General features: G+C 31.9%; 1 protein-coding gene across 14 annotated transcripts in view; it reads left to right on the forward strand.

Annotated features, from left to right (window-relative positions):
• Positions 1-22,474, forward strand: part of Ih (hyperpolarization activated cyclic nucleotide gated potassium channel Ih) — a 191,621-nt gene that overhangs the window by 135,945 nt on the left and 33,202 nt on the right. The gene's annotated exons all lie outside the window — the stretch shown is intronic.

The raw sequence follows: 22,474 nt of genomic DNA on the forward strand, positions 1-22,474 counted from the left end.
ATTGTAACATGTAATATCACTTAGTACAAAGTTGATTGAATAATGGAACGTGTTTCGAAAAACAGCAAAATGCGGTAAAAAGATGTTTCATATAAAGCAACATAGATAAAGCACGTATTAGAAAAGGCTCCATCCAACAATACTTTTTCCTGCACAGAAAAAGCAAACATGCTATCGTAATAAATAATAGATAAATTATACACATCTACCTATATACGAGAACGTTTTAATAATTTCCAAATAACCCATGAAGGAAATGCAATTTGTGCTTAATTATTTATGGTATAATTTTGTCCGTTTTTTGTAATGACACATATATAGCAGATATGTCACAATAGATCCAGACAAAAATTATGGCTTTTGCGTAATTGAAAATTTATCTGGCCGGCGACCGATTTTTTTAAATCAAAGTCAAGGTTGTTTCATTAAATGCATTCCAGCTGTTTATAATAGAAAATAAAGTGCATGTTAATTAATCACAAGAACGGGCAAATTAGAATAATTTAAATTCCAGCATTCATTGGATTTTGCACTGTGAAGAATAGTCAGGCCGCACAATGAAACCTGATGGATGATTCAATATGTTGTTAATTTCGGTTAGATTTCCAATAAACCTGCTAACACATGCAATAGCCAATCCTGATGTACAGGATGACGTAAACGGATTCTGTGCTGGCAGCTTTAAGGCAATCCTCGGTAATCTCTTCTAACGGAATCACCGGAGATTTACCCGGGTTCATTCTTTTCTGGCTTTATGTCACAGAGATTCTCGCAGCTATCGCACCAGCAAGAAAGTTATTATTATTGGTGTTATGTATAATAAATAACACACCGCATCCTTAACATTTTTTAATTGCATCAACAATTTTCGTCACAAAGTGTTGGCATCAGCATGATTTTGATATTCCACCTTGGTTGGCCAAAACCGCTGAGGTAATCAAAAGGTGGTTAGGATGTACAAGATATTTGCTACAAATTTATTTGTTGCTTGAAAAAGTAAATTTGCGTAAATTTGGTCGGCTGCTGCGTGTCCACGTGGGACATTGATTTTTTCATCAATTCTTGTTGCGTAAACTGAATTTGAATGGGTTAATAAAAGAAGAACATCAACATGTTAATTACGCACAGTTTGATGTCAGGATAACAGAATCATTATGCAACACATTCTTGTGTTTTTTTTGTTTTGATTGATGTCTTAGGTCTAATAAAAAATTCATGAATACTCGTTCGTAAGAATCGGAAAATTTTTGAAGAATTTACATAAAGACTACCTATCGTCGTCAGACTGGAAGTTTTATTAATCTATTCTGTAGCGCCTAAGAAATGTCAAATGCTTGCATATTAATTTTTCTTGCAAGATTTCAGACAGATAATTGTTTACCCTTTCCTAAGGGACAATATATGTAGCTTTGTTAAATAGTAATTTATGTCACAAGTGCACAAGTAGGTTTTTTTACGAATGGAAAATTGACACCACGAGCCTTAGGTGAGTGCGGCAATCCCACGAGTCAAGTTCCATATATTTTTTCTACGACCGTTTGCAATTAGAAAAATAATTAAGATCAAAACACAAATCTAAAATTCGACTTAAGAATGAAATATGTAGTTACAAGTTGCGACAGTTTTTTTTAACGCTTTATACTTTTGTTGCCGCTATTACCATAAATAATTTTACCCAATAACAATAGTAAAATATGTATAGTATAAATTTTTTTAACTGTCGTAGAAAGTAGGCGTTTTTCAATGTAAGTATGTATAGTAAATTGAATCACCAATCACCACACCTACAATATTTCAATCGATCTGAATCAACATGAAAAATTAATTGGATTAAGTCAAAGTAAAACAAATAATAACTACGACTTAACTAGTTGGAATTATTTTCTTTATTTAAAACTTGTTAAATTGGCGATCGAACAACTAGTTTTCATTTCCTATTCAAGGCATTTTAAAATATTGATAACAAGCTCAGTGTCAAATAAAATTGTTGTTCTATCTACTGCTTTATCGAAGCAGTAGGTCAAAACTTCGCTAAAATTGCAATCGGTATTCGACAAAAGATTAAGTTTCAAGTTGCAAATTTCATTATACGAGTACAGTTAACTTTGAATTTTTCACTGTTGAAGTATAACTTGTCAAGATTAAAGAAACATAAATGTTTCCAAGGATAATTAAAACGAAAAGATCGTTTTAACTAAGTTGTGGGCGAACTTCCAGAACTCTGTTGGTGGGATGATTATTATTAAAAGAATATCGAAAAAGTTGTAATTTTTGTATTGTGGTGCGAGGTTTTTTGAAACTTATAAACATATAAAGAACAGTGTAATTGCTGATAAGTACGTACAGACAGACGAATAAAAATTATCTTTTGTTTTTTAAGTCCAACTACATATTTAGCATAACGGTTCTGCGACATGTACAAAGAACAATTACATCGTAATTTACATATCACAAATGGACCTGATATTAAACTTTTAAACCTTAATTTGTGTAGTTTTCAGAAATGTAAAATAATTTCTAATATAAAGAATTATATGACGAGCTTCGACAATTTTAGATCTTCTTTGCTCTTCTCTAAATCGCTTTAAAAATGAGAATATTAGAAACGCAACTGGTAGGAACTTCGTTTTATGTTTCAGTTAAATTTGTGATACCTAGGAGACATGGGGAACAATTTAGGGTCTGATATAAATATAACTTCTAACATCTTCAGAACGCACCGGTTTAAACTTATGTTCACAATTTGTAGATATGTATGACTAATAAATAATAATAATAATTTTGGATCATTACATTATCTAGATATAGTCCAACGGATTTTATATGTTGTTAAAACACACTGCTATACTATTTTCAGCTATAATATAACTAGTGGTATGATTATTATCGATGATATTATGAGTGAAATTGAGCTGGAGATTTCACGAGTCCGAAGGATGAGTGAAATGTCCTGCTTCAATTTCACGAATTTAATATCATCGATGATTAATCATACCACGTGTTATATTCGATGAGACAATATAATGAATGATATACAAAATTATTCATTTATTTGTTAAACTAACAAATTTATTTCAATCAAAAATCGTAACGACAAAAGTAAATAAGATAATAATTTTTTTGTTTTTTATTATCGCTGTGATAGCCATGCAACTAAGGACTTTACGCGTTTTCATTGGATCATTCATGATCACGTGATACATGAATTATATTGTCATATAAATATATCTAATAGTGTTATTTGTGTAGCAAAGCCCACAAGTGCATCTTTTTCGACCAAATCTAAGTTTTCTGGCCGAGGCAGAGCCGAGCCTTGAAAACAGGCGAGAACAAAAGGCACTTTTTGGCAGAGGTGCACATTAAATTTTTTAGGCGACCGCACGAACTACATATAAAACAAAAGACATCATTGGAAAAATTACAGGTATATTAACCATTTTCTTTATAATAGATATTTGTTATCAGCTTCCCAACAAAACTAGAAATTTACTATTTGCAATACAAAATTACCTATTTACATAATTCATGGTGACAGGACAATTATCGGTTTTGTCGGTTTCGTTGTTAACTTACTTTTTGTCCGCTGGTGAGTACGTAAAATTATCGTTTTTATTAAGGATGCCTAAAAAATAATAGTTAACATAATGCATATTATTCGTATTTTTTTTATAAGTACCACTTAATTTGATTAGAAACTCGACGCGTGAACAACATGAAAAATATTTGAAAAGTGAAATTTGGTACTATTATTTATCTTATCTTGAGCACGTTATACAAATACACTGTCCCATTCTCTCAAATTAAATCTGAGGCCCTTAATGTGCACAAGTTTCATTTCAGCAATGCCGCTTTTACACAACTCATTAAAGAGTAGAAAGATAACAGCAATTCTAGTAATTAACACAAATGGGATAATGTGTATACTTACTCGTTGATGGTGTTTCAGATTCCTGCGTAATGTTGACAATGGGTCCAATATTAATTTGTGATACCAAAAAGAATAACGTTAAGTTCATCGAACTTATTATTTTTATTTTTACAAATCTGTATCAGTAGCTTCTTGAAGTTAAATTAATTACAAAAGTTTTTAATAAAAAATACACTGGAAGAATTATATAATAAATAAACAACAACTGTCGATGGAATGGCAAACTAAGAAGAAAACAAAGTTATTACCAAATCATAAAGGTTCTTGAACTACATTGAGACAAACAAATGGAGCCAGTTGGGATTCAACAACTACAGTTTTGTTTGGTTTCTCTTCGACAATGTCGTTTCTTACAGTAAAACCCTTAGCATTATTAAATACAAACCAAGAACAAACAAGGATATTTAAGCCCGAGGGAGTATTTGTTCTGGAAACAACATCCATCAAATTCGGAATTAATAAATTGTTCGAGTATTTATGTTTAAAGCAACCGGGTGAACTAACTTGAATACCTTTTTAATCGTGGAAGAAGACAAAATATTGACTTTGTAAGTCGTGATTTAACACATAAAAATGTTCCAGTAAACCAATAATGGTGCAGAAAAGCACTTTTGCTACCTCCAAGAAGTTCACAGTGTAGTTATAACGGGTGACTATTAAAATTTTCACTTGGAGTTGGCTTTGAACGAGTTTTTATTTTTTCTGTTACTTTAGACACACGCAAGAACGAACGACAAATGTCAGTCAGTACAATTGAAACATAGTTTTGAAATGTCAAACTTGTCAGTGTCTAAGGTGCAATGGAAAACAAAGAATGATCCATTGCCAACCCTAAGTGAAAATTTTAATAGTCACCCGTTCTTTTGATTTAGTTGTGCAGAAAATGTTGTACCTACCTCAGGCCGAAAGACAGTGGGTGAATGAAGGTCTTCAGCGCGTCTACGAAGTATCGTGCGTTCATTTAAATTTATCCTCAAAGTTGGCGTTGCAGAGTCGATTGTGAATGCACTGACAGTTCCCGGTTTTTTTTGCAACCAACTGTACTCCTAGATTTTTTTCTAAAAATCGGTTGTGAGATTCATTAATTATTTCGCAATCTACACAGAATGTGTACGAATTCCTCCGAGATTTGGTATTGTATAACAATATATTGTTCGATGATATGTTTTTGTTCGCCCCCTCTGGCAGTTTTTATTACACTTGGGCCCTATACCTAGCAACTGATTTGGACAGGATATTTCCATCTGAAATATTTTTGACTTTACGAATTAAAGTTCAATGTCAGTTTATTTGACCTTATTATTCAGTAGTAGTTCCATGAAAGCATGGTAGTCCGCTGCAATTATTTTACAATATGGGGTTACAAAAATCTTAGTTGCCCTTCGGTTGAACACGTCCTCGTCCTTGCTTACTAAACCCAGATTATTCAGAATTTCTCCTCCTCCTCTCATTGGTAAGCCGCAAACAATGTTCCATTATTTAAAGCCAAGAGATGAAATGTATGGTATAGATCGTGCATCACAACATAATGCCGTGTTTATTTAGTGAATAACTAAAACTTGGAATCTGTTTCGACTTGCTGGAAATCCATACAAAGTACACAACACACATGTGATTTTAGTTTTATGAAAAAATCCCCGTTCTAGTCGGGGAGTTCTGTTCTGTAGCTGTAACAGTAACAGGAACTTATTAAACTGATTGTAAACACCCACGCACCATTTTATGCAATTCTTCATTAGAGCTGCATTTTTACTGTCCTTGACGAGCGTTAAATCGTGGTTCAAAATTTAAACCTCAAATTTATTACGTGAACTTCGCACAGACGGTTGCTCTTCTCACAAAATCTCTCCGAACAAGTTGTAGTGTTGTATAATTAAATATTATGTGCACCGGGTTCTACACCCACTTGGGAAGTTTGTAAGGAAAGAATTGCTTTCAACACATTTCGTCCTACCGTACCGCGTACCGTGTAGCGTTCATTCTGTTTTTACTCAAACAAGTGTTATCTGGATTTTTGCAGACAGTTGGCTCACTTGGTTTCCAGCCAATAAATAAGTGAAAACAATTTTACTGGATTTTCTCGACGTTAAGAGTTCATTGTTTTCGACGATGAATACTCGAACAAGTTACTTGAATGAATTTTAATAATTGAATCGATCTTATTCCTGTGCGCGTTCTAGTTTCCCATAAAACTTTACAATCTTTTTTTTTTCCATTTAAAAAGGACAAGAGTTGCTCTGCTACAAAGACATCATCGTTAGCTGTTATATGCATATTTCTTTTAAATTGAAATACATATACATGTAAGTAATATACAGTGCGTTCGTAAAGTTCGGAATAAATTCGATAAAATAAAAGTATTAATTTGTTTTTAAAAAGTGCATGTTGTACGTTATTTAAGTTGACAGCTTGTCGTCTCCTAATAATGACGTCATCAATAATTTTTTTAAATGACAACCCTCACTTTTTTCATCTTTTTCTTGTAGACCTTCTTAGTACTTAAACGACTAATGAAAAAAATTGATACCTTACATAACAATGTTTTTGAGAAAATGACAAATTTTACTTAAAAAATTTAACTTAATTTTTAATGTAAAAATTTTAATTGACCTCAAACAAAATCAAACAAACATCTCAGGTTAACAATAAAATTTAACGCAAATGTTGAAATGGCCTCCCGCCAACTATTTGGCACTCACCGATACTTTGTACACTGCGCTCAATAATGTCAGGGCTTATTTGTTCCGTTTCGTTCTAAATTGTTTGGTATATTAAAATAAACCTTCCATTGTAACTAAATCTTATTGAAAAAAAAAATTTAAGTTAAAAATTAAATTAAATTTTTTGAAATAAAATTTGTCATTTTCTCAAAAAAATTATTATATAAGGTGTCAATTTTTTTCATTGATCGTTTAGCTAGTATGAAGGCGTACTAGAAAAATAAGAAAAAATGGGGGTTGTCATTTAAAAAAATTATTGATAACGTCATTATTAGGAGATGACAAGCTGTCAATATAAGCAAAGTACTGAACAATATGCACTTTTTAAAAACAAAGTTGACCTGTTCAAGGATTTTTCTCAAAAATTAATAGAACTTACAGTTTTATCGAATTTATTCCGAACTTTACGAACGCACTGTATAGGTACTCGTATGTACTTACTTATTTAAATAACTGTTTTATTTATTTGTATTAATACCACGTAAAACAAGGAATTTACATATTTTCAAAATCATCAAAATTATAAATAATTTTATTATATAATTATAAACAAAGTATTACACAGGAGACACCTTTATTTTAAATTAAGTAATCATTCTTAAAAGAATTAAATTAAATAAAGTTCCGACTAGCAAACATTTGTGTATAACCTGTTCATGTTGGATTGAACATTAGTGGTGCAAATCGCACACTTTCATATGAGTTGTCATAGTTATAGGTCAGTCATTTGCACCACAGCTGTTCTTTCCAACGTGAACAGGTATTAGTCGTTTTCAACGACATGCTCTCATTGTCATTTTTAATATGTTGGTGCAGATTGGATACAAACATTAATGACCAGTATTCAGAGTAGAAGCAAATCCTAGTTAAAAAAATGCCAAACAAGAAATTGAGGTTATGGTAAAAGAAAATTTATATTTCGTGACACATCAATAAACAATAAAACTCAATTTTCAACATGGTGCAAAACATGGTTAAACTAACTCATCCTCGTAATCCGAATCAGACTACATATTTTCTTTGATTTGTCGGAAATGATAGATAATAATTTGAATTTGTCAATTTGCCGCGTCAAGGTAAATTGTCAAATTAGGAAATTCAAAATTACTAAACTGAAACAACAAGTGATGCCAACATACTGTCATATTGATAGCACGGATGTCATTGAAAACGACTATAATGTATAGGAAATAAGACTTCTCTATTGCCCAACAATTCGAGTTTAAGTACTACATAAATATTTATGTTTATCATTAAACTAACTTGTGTTTTTTGTTTAATATTGTTACAGTTATTTGTATGACAAGGAACGAAATGACACATCACTCCTCAATAACTGTAAGAAATGTCCAAAAAAATGTAGAAAATGTAATTTTGCCTTATTTTTCAGAAAAGGTAAAAATTTTAAGCCATCGATGCTTTGGTTTAAATATTAAATGTCTAAAAATTAAACTCTATTTTAGTTGGAATTAGTTTTAATTATATTAGTAGTTGTTGAATTAATATTAATAAATAAACTGTGACTTTATGATCAATCTTGTTACAAATTACTTTTACTCTGTGGCGACAGAAAAGGATACTTTCTACATATTTAATAGCTATAATTTATGATGAAGATGATGTTTACCTTTATTAAACGAATTGCAGCTCTATTAGCATTTTTATTATATTGCGACATATTATACCGGGTGTTATGGAAGTCCACGTAATAAATTTAATCACGAATAGAACTTAAAGTAAACATTTTTTACGTATTGATCTTTTTTTAGTCGAATATTTTTTTTTGCATTTTTGTAACCCCTAATGTGACACTTCGCTCATAGAATAATCATCAATTGAATCGAAAGAGTGAGTGAAAATGGTTTTGTGCAATAAAAAATGTATCCTCTTTTTGAAGAAAGAATGACTGCTGTTCGAATACATACTATACTGCGTCCAGCGAGAGATGGGTAGATTTTAAATTGTAGGCTTGTATTGTAACCCAACATTATAAAATGCACTAGAATACATTAATTAGAGCATCATTTCAGGGCAAAAATGTTACTGCTTGAAGGATATACATATTTGAAATTTTACGTTCGCTAGGAGATTGCTTACAAGACGAGGAAAATTTATTTTATTTTGTGACAATTTTGATTGAGGTACCCAAATCATCAAATGGAAAACAGCAAAACATTTTATAATATGTAGTTTAATTAGTCAAATTGAAAACATTCAATACAACAAAGGAAAATTTATTTACTTATTCACATTTATTGTGATTTATGAATTGTTGGAAAGTAGGAAAGTCAGGTTATATGGCTCACCCGACTTGACAGGCAACAACGAGCCTAACGCAATTCCAGCCGCTCTTTCAATTCCGTCACATTCCATATTTTGCGGCAAGGATTGTTGCATAAATACCAATAACCACAAACTATCAAACTAATACAGGGTCATTATAAATGATTGTCCCATCGCAGTTGGCGTTGAAAACCCACACAATTTTGGGATGTGCCGCTAGCTTCGCAACGTTAGACAAACTAGTAGACAAATTTACACAACCACCAGCAGCGCTACCTATCGGCGATGCTAGTCTCAGTCATGTTATAAAGCTTGCGGCACATTCAAGTACGTCATCAACGCCTACTGCGATGAGACAATCATTTGTAATGACCCCGTATTACGGATTACAAGCTCCACGCACTTACACAGTTCACGCCGTTTGAAGACGAAAAATAAAATGTTTGTAAAAGCTGTTGCTATGGTTGTTGCTTTCAAGATCCAAGGCACGCTCGTGACACGGCACGGTTTTTTCTATTCTTTTAATATTATAAAATGTTGGTGCTTCGTAGTAGGAAAAATTTAATACAATACAGGATGCGTAAGTTTCTTCTTTAACCTCGGAGGTTTCACGGACCTCGGCTGCCGCCTCAGCCCTTGAACTACCTCCTCGCCAAAAAAAGTTCACTTACGCATCTGGTAATGTAAATAAAAATAACTATACTCCATTCTTTATCTTGGTGAGTGGTCTTTAGGGAATTTTCAGCCGTCAAGTTGAATTTAGGGATTTTTGAAAGTTCCAATGGAAAAGTGCGTTGGTAGTTGTTGAAAAATATTCAAATATTACAATAATGTACTTACAGAGACGCTGCAAAGTCTTTCTATTTATTATTTTCCAGGTTATGCTCATGATTCATATGCACCGAGACCACCTCGAATCGTACATACTGTCCATTTACTAAACGCACTGTCAAAGTGTTTGCAAGTTGCCGCACTACCGCTCTGAGACTACTCTCGTGTCAAAAATAAATTACTCCCTAGAATTCAAACTTTTAGGGAAATAACGTTTTTCATGTTGTGTGTAACTAGAATTTTCAAAAGTTATTTTGAATGCCAAAGGTTGGTTACTTTGAATTGAGAGATTAAATCCAAATAAATATGCGGTCAGTAACCAAAATTGATTGTGAAACGAAAAATCATCACTTAGCGAGAAATTAGTCATTTGCAACGGTTACAATTAAAATTCTAGGGAGTGCAAACATGCAGAATAATAATAAAACATCACGTGTAAACCTGTTCTTTCATTTTTTAAAATTTCGCGCCGGATCTATTTGTTGTAGCGTAGAGTGAACATTTTCAGTAACATTTATGTCGTGTTTATGTCAAGCAATCTATCAGTGGACAGAGTTTATCTAGCAATCTGAGCTTTTAGTATGTTGTGTTGCATAACATTAAATTTTCGCGGGAACTCTACGGTGAATAACCGTGTACATTTAAACATTCTCGATAAGGTAATAAGTAGTTAGTGCGCCAATTTTGGGAAAAATCTACCATTACTACTATTAAAAGACAAAAGACTTGCTGCTAAGTTCTAACTGGAAATTGGCTTGAGTTTTCAATGTCACAGTTTGTTTAATGTTTAATGATCAATAAACAGTAGTCCCGAAGTATGGACGCATTGGCGAAACCAATGTGAAGACAAAATTTATTGGAACTTCGTCGAAAATGTTTTTATTTGTTGGGAAAATAAATTCAGCTTTATTTTCGTTTCACAGTTTATACGTTTTTCACATATTCATGCATAGTACTTTAAACGGAAATATAAAAATTCGCGTATTTTAGCAACCATTATTTCTTGTTGATAGCGCTTCTTTACTGCTTTGTAGAATGGAACAACGTAAGTTTTAGAATTCTATATTCCTTAGTTTTATGAGTTTGCATAATATTTTATGTTCGTACAAGACGTTAAAAATGTACACCAAAGTGAATACCTACATGAAACCATTTTTTATATTTAATTATGAAAAAATGAATATTTTTGAAAAACATTTTAATTGTTTGCAAACCAATTTTTCCATTTTAAACTTAAACGTTTTTGAGCGATATCAGCTACGACGATAAGTTGAAAAACAACACGAAAGCCACTAAATTTACATTGTATACAAAGCATAAAAAGAATTTGCAGTCACAAAATCAGTTCCAATTTAAACCGTCTTTCATCTTCCGTTTAAACAAAGTTGTAATTGAATGATAAATTCGTGCTTTTAACTTTTGTATAAACATAATTTGTACGTTTAATTCGAAATTGATTTATTACAACATGTGGACAGAACTTTTCGTATTCAGTCTCTTCTGATGTCTTTATTGGAAGTTAAAAAAGGATACCACAACACCTCATTTTTCTCAATAGGAGGTTAATCACCAACATTGTACACATCCATCAGAATACACTTTTGTGTATGTAATAGTGATATTGAATTAATTAATCGATCTATTAATTTTTTAACGATACACCAGCAGTTGTTTTAATTGTGTAGTTATTGTCGTAACTAGAAATAAATTTCATGAGAAATAAGCATGTTAACAAGACTGCCAAATTTTATTTTCTGAAAACATGTTTTACGATTCTAAATTGTATGCTTTGATTACATGAATAATTCTGTTGACTCGTGTATATCTGGTTGCATAACCAACACATTTCTTTTAAAAACATAAAATTATTTGTAAATAATAATTAGATTTTGATTTAACTCAAATGGCATACATAAATAATTCATTTTACCCATGATCGAAATTATTATCAATATGCCAATTCTCGATCGTAATAAATCAACAACAATTTTTGAAAGACGTTAAACGAACAATTGGAAGTTATTATACAGAATACAAGAAGTTCCCATCCGGCCGACAACAAAATTCTTAGTTATTAAACCACGAACAAACATGACTTCGTTCCCTATTTAAAATCTAAAAATGACAAATGCACACCAAATATCTACCTAAAGTAGTTTCTTGGGAAAAAAAGCAAGATAAATTTACGGAAAATGTCCGTACATAAATTTAAGATTTCGTTCATTTACTCAAGTTCTGAGGACGAACTTTCACAATTTCAGAACAAAGAATTTTATCTCTGACCTTACAACCGTCTTATCGCGTAACTTTTTCTTTATCAGTGAAATGACTATTACTTTTAGTTTTATAATATATTTTCAGGAATTAGAAAAATGCAATGCTTAATAACTTTTCTTTTAATTGTTGTTAATTTCTCTACTACATACATACACAGTATTTGTAAGCATAATTATTTATAAATAATTTTTGTCAATAAAAGAATATTGACGGGTCCAGATTTTTATTTTGACTTTAAAAAAGATTATACTACTCGTAGCAAATAGGTATTTAGTTTAGCAGTACTTTTAATAACATAAAGACACTTCTGAAGCCTTGTAGATAAAACAGACACAACTTTGAAAGTATCCTTTTCCTGTACAACATCAAAGTATCTCCAGCTAACTACTTACAAATAAGAAATTCTAATCAACCGTCTTTGACTTACATTTAGTTGATCAAGTTGCTGTCTGATTTCCCTTTCTAAAGGCAAGCGAATTAGACGTTAACAAGGTTTCTGGCTGAAATCCAGCAGACGGACACATCTCGTGATACACGAAAGGGCCCCGTCATAGTCTTAGGGCATGGTCGATCGTGACCCTGATACGTTAAATTATCACAGATTTGGTGTTGGGAAACCAATGCACTCAACCAAAATGGCAGCGATTAAACAGGATTTGCAAGGTTTTTCCTTTCAATTCCGAGTCATTTAATCTGTATTTATTTTACCCTCTATTAAATAAAACAGAGAATCGTTAATTTTCATAAAATTTACACAATCTACAAAGAGGATGAATTGGAGGTACATCGAAAATGGCGAAAATTGCTCAAAATTGGTACAATAGTCCTTCTATCCATGCTAAAGTACTGTGCCAAATTTAAAAAAATGTGATCGAGGAATTTTAAAGTTATTACCTTTTAAAGTTTCGGGATATTTTACACGCGTTCTTATGAGAAATTGATCAATGCTCGTATATAAATTGATAAAAAACATATTTCAGAATGGCCAATTTTTCTTAAATTTTTCACACATAAAGTATCGATATCGTAGAATTTTCTAATGAATTTACAAAAATGTTGGTCGAGGATTTTACATGTAATCGCTAATTATATGTGGAAAAACACGGTTTTTGAGGTTATGTACCTGTTTTAATTTCAATAAAAAGTGAACAAAATGCATATAATTCACGTCGGTATGCAATATTACACTGATATCGCACATTTTACTACAGTTACGTTAATAACTTTAACAGAAATGCAATGAAAATTGAATTCAGTGTGCTTCTGTTTACTTTTGCGTACCTACAGTCTTAGTCAAAAGATTGTAAAATCACATAGGTATGTATAAGTAATTATCTAAATATCAAGAAAATAAACACAAAATTTACTTGCAACTCATTACAATTCGTTTCCAAAAATTAAAAACTTTTTTTCCCTATCGGTTAGAAATGGGGCTGTGAATACCTCATTTGAGGTGAGAAAATTCAACTTTCTTGCTAAGGTAAGAAAGTTAATCATGAAATGTTTACGGTAAAACTGTGCCAAAATACAAATGTCAAAAGTGTCAAAAGTGAAATAAGTTATTGATAAATGAAAGCCAATTCAACAAAGCAAGTTGGTAGATCAATCATATAATCTGGAAAATAAACAGATAAGCTAGGTAGGTAGATTACTTTACCCTGTTTATATCAAATTTTCGAACAAACGTCAACTCTTCAAATGCGATGATAAGTTAATTAAACAAATAACCCAGCCTACTATTCAATTCTCAAAATTTTCGTTTTAATCAGGAATATAACCTTCTTTTTTTGACTTTTTTCAACGAAGTTGTGCCGGTAGGGAAAAAAATAGTATTCAAACCTTGTTAAGAAAGTGCCCTTGCAGACCTTAGGCACTTACAAACCTCGCCTACGGCTCGGTTTATAATCTTTGCCTGCGGTCTGCAAGAAAGCACTTTCTTACCTTGGTTTGAAATAAGTATACTATTTTTTCAAATATTGATTCCTCTTAATAAACGTTTCATAGCATTATAAGAATTCCGCAACTTTTTGCTGAGATTGTTACTCCAGTTCATCCTTACATCTTAGGGTCTTACAAGGAAGGTTACCTTACTGTGCTCCGGGAGCCTGTACTTCCCTTGTGTAGTCCAGTCCAAACTATAAATTCTCAAAAGAAATTAGCTGCTGTGATGCAGGATGAAATCAATCACCCTCTGAAAATCGAGACTTTTCGTTTTCTTTTATTTATGTATTTCAACAGGTAATTATTTGCGAAGATTTAACTTTGGACTGAAATGTAAAATATTAAAAAGTTCCGAAGATATAGTAAGGTAGCTGTCGTTGTTAGACTCTTAGAACATTATCGACAGGTACGGACTAAAATGTATGTTTTAAAACAAACAAAAGTAGAGAAACGTTCTTTACATTACTTGAAAAAGTTAATAATATTCAAATACAATTCCAATAAAAATAGGTGAGCTTGTCAACCTGCCTGTCGATGGCTTCGAAAGCTGTTAAATGTTATAATTTACGTCACAGCTCCGTCTAATGCTGTGATAAATACATTCAAAATTTGTCTATTCAAAATCTATTAACGCTGACTGAACATGAAAAAGGAGGGTGTCCTCTCTACTCGTAACAAATCCGGTAAATTTAACTTTCACCAAAGAAAGATCAGTGAAGATACAATTTATAAACATATCAGGTGGTTACAGAAGAGAAAGACTGCTCTTTATTTTTTACCGGAAAGCAAGTTCAGTATCTATCTATTACATATTACAATATTTGAAAATATTTCTTTTAACAAAATACTTGGCTAGGATAAAACGCCTCATGTTTCAACATGATAACCAGAAAACGCCGCCAAATCACTAAAGAATTTTTACTGATGAACATTAAAATTAACTCAGTGCCCAGCACCGAGTTCTGATTTCGATCTAGTGAAAAATCTTCACTAATTACGGCTTATAAAATTTATAAGCAGTAATTAAAGCTTACAAATTCAAGACTTTCAACCGGAAAAATTCAAATGAATGAACAAAATGTTGAGGTAATTCAGAAGACATCTCAAGAGGAGACAATAATCAGAAAGGAAATTTAAAAAAAAATCCATCTACTGATAATACAACAGTTACTATACCTACTAGTCCACTTCGCTTGCAATGAGAACATTATTTTTGCTGTTTTCCTTTTTGTTTAATGAACTTTACCGACAAACAAATCAGAACTGTGGTAAATCCAGCTGTAATTATTGCCTATACAAATTATGTTTTAAAGTAACGATGCGATAATTAAGTGTTTTGTAGATAATTAAGCCCATCGGGGTGTATTATGAAGATAGAGAATCACGAGTGTGATCATTTGACTGGTGAAGTTGACACCATTCATTAAGTGAAGCTCAAAGGTTAATCTAACATTATTATCATGTTTTCATGCACTTCCATCGGAGTTCCCATCGTGATGTATTACACGACTGTGAGCACATCGCCGTCGCCATTCAATCCGAAAATCCAGTTCGACTTCCAAATCAGAACCGCACTAGTAGAAGTGTCGTAAATTTCTATACTTTTACACTACGACCTAAGCATTTTCAGCTCGTTTTGCGAATTTCTTGCACCAATGATTTTTATAAGGGATTAGACTATTTAAATCCTCCAAGTGCACGCTGTGAGAAAGTTAATGGTTTGGAAAGTGTATGCTCTGTAAAATTCAAAGGCTTATATGTTTTTATATTCCAACATAATCCCCGACCAAACCGCAAGAAGTTCGTTACATGGAGATTTGTGGATTCAAGGTATACTTGCATTAAGCAAATGCCGAGGTACATCTCGCACTACCTGCAATAATTCTATCCGAGGAGTCTCAGGAGATCCTAACATACTACAGAATTTATGTCCTGGTATTGATTTCTTCCAGGATCTAAAAAAAAAGAAACCGGGATCTGAGGGAATGTATACGAACATACTACTGTCAACAAAAGTAGTAATTGAACATTATGTCTGTAATTTGACAACACGAAACGTACCCAAAATAAAGTACATACATATTTATTTCCTAGAATATAAAATGTCAGATACAGTGAGTTCATAGTAATTTACGCAGGTATAACGTAATGCGTTTTATTTGATGCTGTAATTATGGCATTATTGGTTTAATTTAAACAAATATAAAATAAATTCCCGAATTCAAATTAGGACAACTATGAAAAACGAGTATCAATAGTTTGTTTTATTGCCTTTTCACGTTATGTATCTCAGGAAACGAACACGAAAATAATAATAATTCTGTTGGTTTGTTTCGTTTGAATCCGGTAAAGTCCCATTTCCCGCACTCTATCATTAACGTAAACATGGATAACATGGACAGTGTGAAATAAAATATTTTACTTATTTAGTTGCACATCTATGTTGTCATCATTAGTGTAATTAGTTTAATGAACATAATAATGTCGACAGGCATGGTTGGATGTAAGTATTTCCGATCTTAATTAATTAAGGTATGAAAAATATAATGTGGAAATAACATAGATACCAGTAAATAACACTAATGCAGATAAACCTCGTGGTATGGGTATACATTTTAATACGGTATGATCAATTAGAAAGAAAATAAAGGGTGGCTATGAAAAACAAAATTTCTGAAAATGAGCGGCTTGCAATTGTGACATATACGTAAATTTTATTTATTTATGGTTTTCACTGGACGATAGAAAATATTTTTGACAGAATCATATTTTCCAAATGAGAACAAAGAAAGCGTTACTGGGTTTACCATTTAAAACCCTTCCTTCATCATTGTTGTTAGTGTTAGTGAAGCTACGCCACATGTTTGCAGAAGTTTTGTTTTCCATACCCGTTCCTTAGCTATTGATCAAATTGTGCAGTATGACCAATAAAAAAAGATAAGGAGCGACTATGTCACTTGTCACTTATGACATACATTTATTTCCACATTCTTACGAGAGATAGGTTATGATATTTTTTTAAATTATTTGAAACGAATTGTCAAGTAGACAATAAATTGACAAATGGATAAAACCAAATTTACATTAGGAAAAGTTTCGTTTCCCGTTTTTTGTTGCAACCAACTGTATTACAAACAACATGTATTAGCTTGTGATTAATTGATTCATCTTCTAGTATTTGTCTATATGGAGTGTGTTGACGTTACGTCCAAAGTAAAATCAAGGCAATTCCGTAATTCTGCGCAAAGAATAACTTTAATATAAATAATATAATATTTATTTTCCTAGAAAAATATCTGCAACATTCAGTTCGTACGTTCTAATGTCTACCTTACGTGTGTAAAATTTTAATTTACTGCTTTCAAGGCTGATCAACAATTTATTAATCTTTAAGGAAAGTAAACATTAATTTGGAGCATACGAGTAGAAAATTAAAATTACAAAAATGTGTGATGCAGTTTTGATAAGCAAAAAAATGAAACTTAATTTTGTTGTCGTCTCACTGACTTTCACTACTCCAATTATTATTTTTATTCATTCAAAAAGAAATTAATATTAGGTAATTAAATTTATACAAGTTCTTTTAATCGGCATATAACTCTTGATTCAATTCAATAAACTGAAAAATACCATCTTCAGTTTCTGAAGCATAAAGATCCACGTCAACCAGTTCAGTTTTTATTTCAAATTTGCGTAATGCAACGGTTTATGTGATGCACACTCAAATTATCAACAAAAAATAACGATAATTATGTATTTACATTTTTTCGTGGAACAAGATACATAATTGAGTTAAGTTTAAAAATCTTTAATAAAAATCATGACTCAACAGGAAAAAATTACGTAAAGAAATCTGCTTTTATCGTATGAACTGAGTCAATGATAATACAAAATTTGTTTTATATTAGTTCCAAAAAAAAAATTATTATAACATTTAATTTGCTAATAAGTTTTTGGTTTGGAATAAAATGCCAATTCAAGCTTACTTCTTCACTATCACTTTACGACTAAAGATTAGAAAAAATTAGATTAGAAAACTATACAGGGTGATTTACGAGGAATAATGAGCCCGACGGAATAGAAAATGCAACCCGCAATTCATCAGGAGAAAAACCCGGACATTTACCGCTTCGATGTTCGGCTTTTTGTTGCAATGTATTGTGGGTTGCATTTTCTATTCCGTCGGGCTCATTATTGAGGAATAATGAGCCCGACGGAATAGAAAATGCAACCCGAGGGTAAATCACCCTGTATACGCAGAGTAACACCATAACATTTATAAGTCAATTTACTAATTTAAATTTTCAACCAGTACGATGTTTACCGTATCGCAAAATGTCTAAATAATTAAATTAGAAAGTTATTTATTTTTGTAATTTTTATTACGTACATGACATGCTACACTTTCGTGTAAATCTTCTGAAGATAGGTATGGTTTATATTCGCAGGTGCCTGTAATACCGAGACCAATACGAGGCATAAAACAATTTCGTCCTTAGTGTGAGATTTATGGCGAAAACGTTGCCCAATTTGCTATGATATAACAGAGAGGGACGTATCATATGTTGCCGCAACCATGAAGTCTGATATATCTGAAACGAGCTTTCAGAAATCTCACTAATGTTGAGATATTTTCTATGTTTTCACCGCCCTTCACTTTACTTATTAAAACTCAGACAGCTTTTCGGGAAGTACGTCAGTCCACCTCCTAATTAATATTAATTTATATAAAGTGAAACAGCGGTGTGTGGGTGGGGCCACGGTTATCTTTTCATTTTATAATTCTGTTGCCAAGTTCAATCTTTTGCTTTAATAAAAGCGGAATATGAAAAACTGAATACTCCATATTGCAGCTAATCATCAAGGCTACAATAGTACATAATTTTTTCGACTTTTCTATTTTTATGACCTTTTTGGAATTACTTCACAGAGAAAACGGTGATTAAAAACTAGATTTTAAGTAACTTCCTCTTCTCTTTTGGGGACCAAATGAACAGCACGTTGAGCACTAACTTCTTGTCGCGTGCTGGTCTTATTGGATAAATATAACTTACTCATAATTGTATTTAATATTTCATATCAAGATGCTTACTTGGCAATGCCCAAACTGTCTTTAAATTTTGAAATAAACCCAATAAATTAGCATACGAAATTGCGATTCGTGTTATCTCCGGAGGCACGTCAACATATGATAAATTATTCGAGCATAGAATGAACGTAAACGTCAGAACAACAATAAAATTAAATGCATCTCCGTGTAATTTAGATTCATCTGAAATATGGCAGCAAAGATTGGCTTTGTCAAATAACTGACAACGAACGGGATGAAGATGAAATGCGCTGTAAGTATCATATATCACTATCAACTATTTTAATCTCACGGATTAGACCGTGAGCACCAAAAGTTTGGAACGATGGAAATATTTCTTTGCTGTTGAGCTTCTCTCGGACAGGTTAATTTTTAAAATGTACATGTATCAACTTTGGAAAGAGAGCATTGAAATTCCAATTTTCACAAAAAATAAATTCTTATTAAGTAAACTGATACTGGACGTGGCAGCAATTGAAGTAAATGTTCAAACGAATTACCATTTTCTTGTTGGCAGTGCGCTAATCACTTTTAGAACTCGCAACAAAGTTTTTGACGAGTTTCGGTTGAATTTCATCCCGGATCCTTTCTTTCAGTTACTCAATTGTAGCTGACCGGTTGAAGTAAACTTTGCTTGTAATATAACTCTATAAAACATCCAATGAAATGAATCCGCGAAGGCCAATAAATCCTGTTCAGAATTATTATATTTTGTTTGAATGTTTTTTAAATGTATTGTTTTAGTCTGTTGATGCCAAAATAATCAATATCTCAGGAACTATCAGTCCAAAATATGGTTCATACGCATAAATCAGAATATATCAAAATATCCAAATCTACAAGAAATTGGAAGTTGTTATTTACAAAAATTGGGGATGTAAATGCGCCGATACGAAAAAAAAGCAGAAAAACAGAAATTGTCGAAAAATGTTTCTTATACATATGTATAAAGTTGAAAATTTTCCCGTAACAGTCAATGCCTGAGCTAAGACGAACAGACTGATTGAACAATTTTTACTTTTAATATTTTACTGAAATGACTTAAATTTTAAATTTAAGGGCGTAAGATTGTTAATACTTATATGAAATGTTCGATGATGTTAAAGCATAAAATTGCCGCTATTCCCAAGACATCTTAACAAAAGAAAACTTGATCACTTTTCTGCTCTGGAAGCTAAACTGCTACATCGTTTAAATTTCAGTCAAAGATTTCCAAAGTTCACTCCATTCAGAACAGAATTTCTAAAGATAGTTTTGTTGAGATTGCACGTCGATTTCCAGATTCTAATAAAATTGAAAGTCAGTTCATAATTTTTATTTGATATGAGGAATCCGTACTAAAGTAAGGTCTTCTAGTAATCATATTACAAAAGAAAAAATTAAAATACTCTGCTAATTCCACACTTTTAGGCAACATAAATTATTTAATTGTGGTAAGGTCGACCTACTTTATGTAAAAAAAAATTAAACTTTTACTTTGAAGAGTATTTTTTTACATCACTGTTATAATTTAGACATCTCCGTTGTCTTTATTGGGAAAGAAATTTTCAAGTAAGCATTGTATAATTGTACAGTTTTTTGTTCTAATTTTTTGGAGGTTATGTTTGGCAAATTGAACAAAATATATTGCTCTTATTCGGTTGGAAATTTGAACGTGTTTCTCCATTCGTCTGACAACATGTTTCACTGAAAATCTTAGAACTTAGAATAATAAAAGTAATGATTTTCCAACCAAGACAAACCATTTTCAGACAGCAATGACGTATTTTCCAACCTCAATCAGGTTAAAAATAGGCATGTTACAGTAATAATTGCGAATAAAAGAATTTAAAATTTGTTGTGTAAATTTTAGAGGGTCATTACATTGGGTGATTCAAAATGATTGTGAATCTGGATAAGTAATTAAGTATGGTAGGTATTTATGTAGGAAAATATAAGTAGCAACTGTGTGGGGAGGATGGAGTTAACATTTGTTTGACAGTTCATAGTCGGGCAATTTTAAAAATTGTCAAATCAATGTGCAATGGTATAAAAAAATCAAAGGCACGCTTATGAAATGTCATACAAATGTTAACTCTACCCCACCCACACAGTTGCCACATAAATTTTCGTACTTAGTTGCCATACTTATCCACAATCATTTTGAATCACCCAATTAATGATTGTAGTCGAAGCAAGCCATGCCCATGTTATGAAACTATTTTTGCCGCTTCACTGTGAACTGTCAATTTTTGTCACTGTCACTGTTATTTTTAAGGTGAAAAGTGTGGTGGGGAGGATTTTATTTATTTATTTATTTATTTATTTATTTATTTATTTATTTTAATTAACGATTGAATCTAAATATATTGAGTTGTTTTGCAACCAATTTAACTCCTGTATGTGAACGATGTGTATTCACATTATTTGATCATTTTTTTTATGGAGCGGCAACCATGAATTTTACATTCAGATTTTACGCCAACTTGAACTACAATAATTTGTAATGACCCTGTAGGTATTTTGCTTTGTATGTGCAATAATCTCACCTAATCTGATTCGTGCTTTAATGATTATCAACCAAATTGATTCTTTAGGCTAACTCAAGAATTCGTTGTTTTCACTGACAGTGACAATAAAAAAAATACGAGTGAAACGAGCGTTATTATTAGACAACAAAACTTTCATAACCAACATCTTCAAATTATTACCGATAATTACAAGAGCACTTAAATACAAGGTGATTTACGAGTAAAAATGAGCCCGACGGAATTGACAATGCAACCTACAATATATTTGGAAGTAAAGCTGGATATTTACCGCGTCCATATTCAGCTTTCCGTTTCAAGTGTATTGTGGGTTGCATTTTCAATTCCGTCGGGCTTATTAGTAGTGAATCACCTTGTACATTATAAGTGAAAATATTTATTATTCATCTTTCACGCACTAACGTGTGTACTTGAATGTCTCATACTCGTACTTATTTCATCAGGTAATTGATTACAGTCCTAATTTGGTCTTACTTACCTCGTTTTCATTAGATTATGCGCCATTAAAAAGATTTGCAACCATTTTAAGCGTGAGCGACATTATGAAGACGTCCACTGAATTTTCCCAGTTTACTTCTCTGAGCATAACCAAGCAGCCAAGCAACAAGTCTTTTCTGCTGTACCTAAATGTTCTTTACCCGGTATTCACACTTAATGAGAGCTTTTTACGGATTACTTTGTTCTTGAATGAACCGTGCTCGCTTAATGTAATAAAATACAAAGAAAAAGTAAAATTGCAAAGACCTGTAAAAATATTAACTCATTTTTCCGTTTCAGCTGCATTAAAAGCATTTAATAACCCGTGAGTAAAGAAAGCTTCATCTAACTAAATTATTTTTAAATAGTTTAAGGACTAAATATGTAAAGTAAGGTTTGC

This window comes from Tenebrio molitor, chromosome 2 (genome assembly GCF_963966145.1).
Source record: "Tenebrio molitor chromosome 2, icTenMoli1.1, whole genome shotgun sequence".
Lineage (NCBI taxonomy): Eukaryota > Metazoa > Arthropoda > Insecta > Coleoptera > Tenebrionidae > Tenebrio > Tenebrio molitor.